The following is a 9,203-nucleotide window of genomic DNA, read 5'->3' as shown; positions in this document are numbered from 1 at the left end:
GTGTATATATATATATATATATATATATATATATATATATTAGGGATGCAACAATACAGTTAGCCCACAGTAAAATACATAACTCATTTTTTTAATTACGGTTTTCAGTTTGGTCCGGCATGTCATATCAGAGTGTTTTTTGTGATGTTCTATGCAATTTAAAATGCACTTTTTAAACCAATAAAAAAAAACTCCTGTACACTGGAACATTGATTATCATATGTCAAATTTCTTTTGAGAAATTTTTTTTTTACCCAAAATAAGATGGAATGGCCATGTCTGTTTCATTCATACTGGAAGCCGGAGGGCACACTCATGCAGAAACTCCACATATGCATCACAGAAGTAATAGAACTTATGACGCTCCAGGAAATCCCTAATATGGACAAAGGCATTCAGCTATGCTATTGCTGTAACTGAATAAAAAGAACATAGAAAAATTTTGAATCGTGAAACATGAAGACAATACACACTCGACTGAGACAATGTATAGTTTATCTGTGTTCTTCAAGCCATCTCGGGTATTTTCATAATAGTTAAATATATTTGTAATCTATTGCTAATTGGCATAGCCTTTTTTACAGTATAGAATATATTTTCTGCCTCATTCTTTAATAAGAAGCCACATCAGATCACTAAAAGCTGTTAATTCAAAAACTGATGTTGTGGAGTAAAAACATTTTATAATGTTCTCATCTGTTGGACAACAGGTTTAGAAGCGCATCTCATAACAAGTCATTACAAGGGAAGATGACGTGTGTTGCTTTTTCAAATGCACATTATAAGAGGGGAGGTGTTTCCTCACGTGAAGTTATGGGCACACAAACAGAGCAAATTCGGAGAGAAATAAAACACACAGAAATTATTTAAACACAAAAACTGCAATTCACAAGCGCGTATTGAACCATGGATGTGGTACCGAATGGTTCAATATTATATTGAGAATTGTGGCATCCCTTATATATATATATATATATATATATATATACACACACACATATATGTATATGTGTGTATATATAGCCACATTTGGAGTCTTAAAATCACTTTAAGTTAGGGCTGCACGATATTTAACGCGCATCTTATCAGTAAAGCCGGTTCTGTAATCAGCGGTAAATCTCCATCACCTGCGGGCTTTCACATTGAGCAGCATTAACTTCACAGAGCCGTTGTTCACTCGTCAGATGTGATTTATGCGATTTATCGTGCAGCCCTACTTTAAGTACATATATTTTTTAAAAATCAAGCAGGATATTGTTTGGATAATAAATAAGTTATAAATATGCCATAATTACAAAATCAGTTTCATATTATGTAGACTAACACTTGAGTGAAAAAGAATATTATAAATATGACTTGAAGTCGTAAAAATAATTAAATAAAATACATGCGCACATATATTTGATTAAAATCAGGCTGTATAAAAGCGCAGTATAAACAGTACAGCATAATATACCAACTGACACATTTCCACCGTGGCACATTATATATAATCAAATCATCCTTCCCTAATCCAAACTCTAAAACAGCCAATACTCTGTGTGAGCAAACGGTAATACCAGCGTTTGTATTCAAAGTGGTGACACAATCTTTTCTCACCATTTCTCACCTTTTCTCACCATAATGAATTCTGTTCAATTAACTCTTAAGAAACACCTCGAAGGTCTAAATTCAAGCTGTGTATTATTTTCTTGATCTGCTCGCCACAGAGCCCTCTTTGTCTTGGCAGGCAACCGTTGGATTAGATTTATCTAACGAAATCTTGCAAGCATGACCTCATATCTTATCGAACTGGGTACACAAAAATGCAGCTGGTGAAATCACCCGTGTCGTAATGTCACCACAGAGCTCCTTGGAAAGACTTTACTTTAACAGTACCTAGCAGAAACACAAAGACAATGGCATGGAGTCTGATCACGAGATCTTCAGGGTCCTAAAATGTGGGCATGGCGATTCTCGCACCTTTCATGTGGCTCTCAACATGGTGATAAATCCATTACCTCTGCCTCACGACCATCACACATGCTGCTGTCCTCTCTCGCCATATAGCAATCTTCTCCATCATTCATAAATTCTAAAAATCCCCTTTTAGTTAATTGCCGAACCAATTTAATTTCTAAAAAAGCTCTCTGAACAGCAAGTCATAATGAAGTAGGGATACATCCACCGACTCTCTCTGACAACGCTGCTCTTTTTGCGCTTGCTGGTGTGAATGGATGAACAGTGAAAGATGCTTGCATTAAAGCCATATAATTATGTGAGGGTGAAGCACTCCACAACTCAGCTTATTGTAGCAGACACAATGCCCTTGCCTGAGCTCTGTAGGCTCCAGAAAGGACAGGCGGCTAAGAAGTTGTGAAGGACAATCCCCCCTAACAGGACAGCACTGTGGCGGCTTTGGACTCTGAATTTTCTGCTCGACGGGACATACATCAATCCGCCAGCCCAGCCACAGACAGCCCTGTAACCTTCAAAAGTTTCAGGATCGGCGAGGAATGATTGGCATTCGAATGAGCCACTTTTCTCAGTGGGCTTTGCTTCATATAACCCAGGGTGGTTAAATTAAGACACCATTGAATAACAGACTTAAGTCCAATTTAACTGTCGCCCCTACTGCGTCCTCTCAAGCCTTCAATTATGCTGATCCTGACACATGGTGACCTGTGAAAACCTTTATCCCCATGGCCATTAAAGCTGTCTAGAGACCTAGATGCAGGAGCCAGGGGCAATACATGTTGGAAATGATCGGCTCAACCCGCCATCCTCATTCAAAACTGACCTAGAACTCAATGACTAAAGAGCCCAAATATAGTGGTTTTGGTGAATATTTCTGGAAAATATCTACAGAATCAGCCAACATCCAAAACAAGTTACAAAGTTGGTTTGAAAGTTACAAAAGTCACTATGACGATTAATTATAAGCAGGCCCAGATAGAATCTGCAGGTGCTTTTCACGTTTTCTATGCTGATTTTGAAGGAAAAAGTGCAAAATTCTGTGCTATGGATTTTAATATGGTAAAAATGTGATTAATGGAGCTTTTATTGGTACATGAAAGAAAGCATATGTGTAGCTAAAGTGAAATACTTCTGTGACACTGATGTCCCACGGTACCTCTAAAACTAAAACTTGCGAGGAAATGGAAGTGGTGATCATTTCTTATGTATTCTGATGTACACACAAGAATTGATTATTAAAAAATGCAGGGCAGAGACTTGGTTCTACACACTAGTTGTTGACTGGATGTTAAGATGCGGGCGTTGCAATCAAATGAATGTGAGCATATGCATTTAGTAATATATAGGTTAATCTTCATTTCATGCAGAATTTAAACAGCATTTTGCCAATTATTTTACAACTAGTGAGGGAGAAAACAGCTCTATTCTAAGTGGTTGGGTTAGACAGAAGACATACCAAAATACATAAACACATAAAATCTAAATTTTATGTTTTAACCACATAGCGAGGCCAAAGTTTTGTAGTGCACCTTTAGAATAAATATTCATGCATTAATATATATTTTAACCTCAAATTCTGATGTTTATTAAACAAACCTCCATGGACATGTAATACATCAATTATATATCATATATCATAATCAAATGTCTGAAAATGTGACCCAGAAAATATCACAAACAAATATGTAAGGGGTGAGGCATGTGTAGACCTTTATGAATGACCGGCATTCCAATTCTACAAAATTATGTGGGCACACGTGATCTTGGCTATAAAACTTCATAGGAATCTGTAGATTACAGACTATAAAAAAAACAAAATAATCCATAAATCTTAAGGAAATGCATTGAAACTCAACCTGTTAAGTTTGGCTCCTGATTTCTGAGAGTCTTAATGCATGTGAAGTTAAGGATAGTTGCACACGTGCCATAAATCGCATACCTAATATTGGCCTACTCTATAAAAACATCACTGATACACATCGCTCGCCTCGGGCTGACATTTCTATTCTACAGATGGAAAATCATTTCTGTGGTGTACTGCTGATAGATGAGCTGGCACACGGATACATGATTTAAGATGCTTCTTTCCTTTTGTCCTCCACTTTTGCTTACGCCATTAGTTTAATACAGGACTCTTTGCTTGCATTTGTCTTTTTTTTAACCACCCCCTCCTTACGACCACAACACGAGCCAATTGAAGAGACACTGTAAATGTCTTTTTCTTAAAAGCTGGTGCACTGCTGAGATCTCATTGATCCCTGATGTTTACAAGATCACGTTCAGCCGGTTGTCTCTTCAACAAGCCTTTGCTTGCGTGTGCACCTCTCCTCCTGATTTATCTGACCCCGATCTTGCAGTGGGCTGGCTGTAATTTTTTTTCTCGCAAACTATGAATAATATACTTCATTCTCCATTATGGTCAATCAATTATGGGTTATGATTGAGGGCCGTGGTGACCTCCTGTCTGGTAGATGATCCTGTCATTATCTCATGAACAATGAACCCCTTCCAGCCATCCATACGGAGACACACACACACACAAACATTTCACATTTTCACACCATCCCTCCATTTCCTCATCCTGGCTTTCTTTCCACATGGTCAAAATGGCATTTACTGTTCCGCCCTGTGCAAAACGACAGGAGAATTTCTGTCTCTCTACGTCAACCGCATATTCTGTCAAAGTCCAGTTACCTGAGCTTTGAAATTCAATTTGTAACACGATGAACTGACATCATAATATTATTCAGAACAACAAAATAGGAAAGCATGTCATCTTCGTAGGACTATGTGAGCATCATTTGGGAGTCTGACCATATGCAGAAAAGACCATAAGCACCTGTATGCATAATCAAAAACAAAACTAAGCAAAAAATTTACTTGAATGAACAGTCAGGAACATTAGCGAATCAAGTCGTTCCAAACCTGTAGGACTTATACCAAAAGATTCTATACTCAAATATTTTAAAGAACAGCTTTTGTCAATGCGATGAAAGTAAATTCATTCAAGAACAACATGAAATGTCATTGACTTTCATTGTATGAAATAAAATCTTTTGTGTTCCACAGAAAAAGGAAAGTCTTACAGGTTTGGAATGACACGAAGGTAAATAAATGTTGAAAGATTTTCATTTGTGGGTGATCTAGCCCCACACACACACACACACACACACACACACACACACACAAACATTTCAATTTTTCACTCCATCCCTCCATTTCCTCATCTTGGCTTTCTTTCCACATGGTCAGATGGCATTTACTGTTCCGCCCTGTGCAAAACGACAGGAGTATTTCTGTCTCTCTCTACACCAACCACATACTCTGTCAAAGTCCAGTTACCTGAGCTTTGAAATTCAATTTGTAACACGATGAACTGACATCATAATATTATTCAGAACAACAAAATAGGAAAGCATGTCATCTTCGTAGGACTATGTGAGCATCATTTGGGAGTCTGACCATATGCAGAAAAGACCATAAGCACCTGTATGCATAATCAAAAACAAAACTAAGCAAAAACTTTTAGATATCCATATCTTTGATTAGTCTATAACTGTTTATTTATGACTTCACTAACAAGAATGTTAGTAAATCAAGTCTTTACAAATCTGTATGACTTACTTTCTTCTGTGAAACACAAAAGATGATTTTACAGAACAGGTTTTCTTTTGTCCATGCAATGAAAGTAAATGAGGTCAAGAACGACATGGAATGCCACTAATTTTCTTTGTGTGAAATGAAATCTTATCTTTTGTGTTCCACAGAAAAAGGAAAGTCTTACAGGTTTGGAACGGCAAGAAGGTGAATAAATAAATGTTGAAAGATTTTCATTTGTGGGTGATCTATCCCTTGAATAACAAGTAATGTTACAAGAAATGATTCATTTACAAAAACAGAAAACGTGAGTTGATATTCAGTCCACAAATATTAGTATTAACTGGCTGTTATCACTATCCAAGATATCCACCTTTTTAATCTAGACTTCAGTGACAAGATCGTTTACAAAAGCTTTCCTCACAGCCTTTTAAGACAGGCTAAGAGCAACATTTTAAACAAAACCACACAATGTAATAAAGTAAGCTTTAACATAATGTGAGGGGGTAGTCAGGTTTTTGGGTTACATGTTATCATGATCTTAAGCAAGCTGTTCCTCCCAAAATGCAAACATTTGGGAATATTTAAGACCAGAGCAAACAAAGAGTAAGGTCTGATGTAAGAAGAGGACCACCTCAGCAGTTTTTATTTAGTCATGCTTTACACGAACATCATAATTAACACAAATAATGCTTGAAAAAATAAACAGTGTCTCTGCGGATCATTATATACAGGAGGTCTCATTATTCAGTGCAGCTGGGCTAATGACACAACACCATGCTCATTCAATACTGTCAAATGAGGTATATTTATTCTAAAGTACCTATGAGTCAACACCCTGAACATTATATACTTCAGGTTCTGTTGTTATTCACAGCTCCACACTGATTCGAAAAATGCAACAAATGCCAGAGGCTTAAATGTATAATATGTAAAGGTGCACTCAGTAACATTATACTGACACCTACTGGCCTGGAGGCATGTAGAATGTTTACTAACTGCTGCTGCTACACTAAATCTGTTTGTTTATCTTTTGATTTTCTCTGTTTCAAACTAAATATACAAATACTTATAATGCATATTCTTGGATTCAATCATATCGCATTTGCGTGCGTTGTTGGTGGTTCACACTGGAACACAGCTGACGAACTATTGCGATTTCTCTCTGTGGAACTGTTGCCAACATTTGCATTTCAGAATGTTTTTCTTTAATGTCTATGCGTTGCAAAACACCTCCTTTTTAAAAATGTAATATAAAGTAAACATTATTAATAGTAGATGTAACTCAACTGAATGAGATGACATTGGGTCATGTGATATCAACATGGCTGCGCCCAAAGGGGCGACCACCTCAACATAATAAAATTATAAAATAAAACACCCTTTTTTTAGACTATAAGGCATATTTAACTAGAGTATCATATTAGTGTACATAATTTTAAAGCTATTTCTCAAAAGTTCTGTTAATTTGTAAAACTTTGCTAATTAGCCAAATTAAAAAATAAAAATACTCAGTTCACCTTTAAATCCAAAAACATGAAGTACTAAGTCTATCCACATGCTCATAAAATGTTAAATGAATCATATGACGTTCTTCTTACACATCTCATAAGCTACTAAACACAATATTATTTTCAGAAAGCATAAACACTGCATGTCATGAGAAAGCTATATAGCAGGTGAGATAATTTGATGTTTCTCGATGCAAGATCTTGGGGCACTTAAAAATGTTCACACAAACACTTCGAAAAGTCTCGGTTAGACTAAACATAAATTATGAGGTAAGCAAGGAGCCAGATTCATCCTCTTATCACAACCACAGTAACAATGTATCTAGTGCTTTAACTCGGCTCGGCTACAATTAGCACAACAAGACTCTTTTATATCACATTTCACGTGCTTGCCAGGACCCTCTACAAATGAATTTGAGTAGCAAATAATATTCTAATATAGGATGCTTATAAAGGAAATAAGTACTTGTCGCTTTCATGTAATCGTTTGATCACAGGCAGTTGATTAAAAAACGCACATATTAGACGCGTATGCCTGCACGTAAACATTCAATGAAATAAATGAAGACTCAAAATGGAAACGTCAGCTCCCACCACCCCATATATCCTCCGCTTATTTTATAGGCTATACGCACAAGCCATTAAAATACATAGCGAATTCTGGCTTTGCTGCTAATGCACGAATAAAACAAACGAATAAATACTACAGAAATCTTAATTTCACACCAGCCTTACCTGTTCGGGTGGTGGAAAAAAAGAGAATCCCGTTGAAAATTATGCTGCATTCGGGGACAGTCAGAGACGCGTATTTTTTTCTCTTTACGAACAATTCAGTTGTAAAAAATAATAATAATAATGCAAAAACGGAAAGGTGACTGGGGCTGACAGCGTCTATTCTCCACATGTGCACTTTTCTAGTGCTCTTGAGTCCTGCAGTCAGTCGCTGCTTGACTGAATTGTTTATTCAAGGTATCCCCGGCACTCTGCAATGCCATGTTCACTCCTCCTACCCTCAAGGACGCTCGTGAGATCCGATTCGCGAGAGAATCATTATTGTAATGATTCGGCAGAACCGATTCGTTTGTAAATCACCTAAGTGGACCTTTATAATTATGAGAAAGAAAAAAACGTGCACTATTATGTTGACCACATTTGCACCAAAACACCATAATTACTCAAATTTACTTAATTACTTAATAATAAATTAACAGTCATGCTATGCTAGATCTCAGGATCGAGTTTCAAGATAGAAAAGAAAAGAAACAGATTGGACAAGCTAGTATCAAGCTATCATGTTCCAAAACACAGATAGGCCTACCAGCTTAAACTGGATTTACCTACCAGGAGAGATGGGATTTCCCTTCAAATGCTCAGAATTTTTTGGTATGTTTGCTTGCATTTTGGATGACACTATAGTCGCTGACACTGAATCAACTTAGTTTTATTATAGTGGACTGCTGAAAAGAAAAAAAGAAGAAGAAGAAGAAGAAAAGAAAAAAAATGTTTTTCCATGTGCTCACCGTGGAAAATCTGTGGGGTGGATGACATGTTAACACAATAAACATTTGACACATTAAATATAATTAATCATAAATTTTGCTATAAACAGCTCCTTTTTACCAGCATTTAGCTATATTTTATAACAACAAAACAAATAAGTGTAAAATGACTTCTGGTACGACTTTTGAGTGATGATTCAACTGAATTATTGAATCATTTTAATCGGTTCACTACAATGAATCACCCGAGCGAATCGAATCGCTAAGATGATTCGGACTTCCCAATAGACGCCACCCTTAAAGCCACAGCTGAAGTATCTGTCCTCTTCATAACCCTATGCTTTAAATCAGATCATGGCTTGTATGATCACATGTAAGCAGCACAAGGGAGAATCACAGATGACTCTCTGACTGAACTCTCAGATGCTGATATACCGTAAACTCATGAGTGCAATCCTTTAACCCACAAATGTTTTTTTTTCTTTCTCGTTTTTCATTCCCATTTGCATAAACCAATATCTATCTGTCTATCTATCTATCTATCTATCTATCTATCTATCTATCTATCTATCTATCTATCTATCTATCTATCTATCTATCTATCTATCTATCTATCTATCTATCTATCTATCTATCTATC

General features: G+C 36.5%; 1 protein-coding gene across 2 annotated transcripts in view; it reads right to left on the bottom strand.

The window, feature by feature from the left end:
• Nucleotides 1–8,036, bottom strand: part of nrip1a (nuclear receptor interacting protein 1a) — a 43,398-nt gene extending 35,362 nt beyond the window's left edge. For both annotated transcript variants that reach the window (XM_016478777.1, XM_016478771.1), the window contains exon 1: nucleotides 7,800–8,036. The gene's annotated coding sequence lies outside the window, so the exon portion shown is untranslated. The remainder of the gene's footprint in view (nucleotides 1–7,799) is intronic.
• Between the last annotated feature and the right edge of the window lie 1,167 nt (nucleotides 8,037–9,203).

Source organism: Sinocyclocheilus anshuiensis, unplaced genomic scaffold (genome assembly GCF_001515605.1).
Source record: "Sinocyclocheilus anshuiensis isolate Anshui unplaced genomic scaffold, SAMN03320099.WGS_v1.1 scaffold1170, whole genome shotgun sequence".
Lineage (NCBI taxonomy): Eukaryota > Metazoa > Chordata > Actinopteri > Cypriniformes > Cyprinidae > Sinocyclocheilus > Sinocyclocheilus anshuiensis.
Note: the sequence above shows the minus strand (reverse complement) of the source record. Positions and strands in the feature narration are given on the sequence as shown.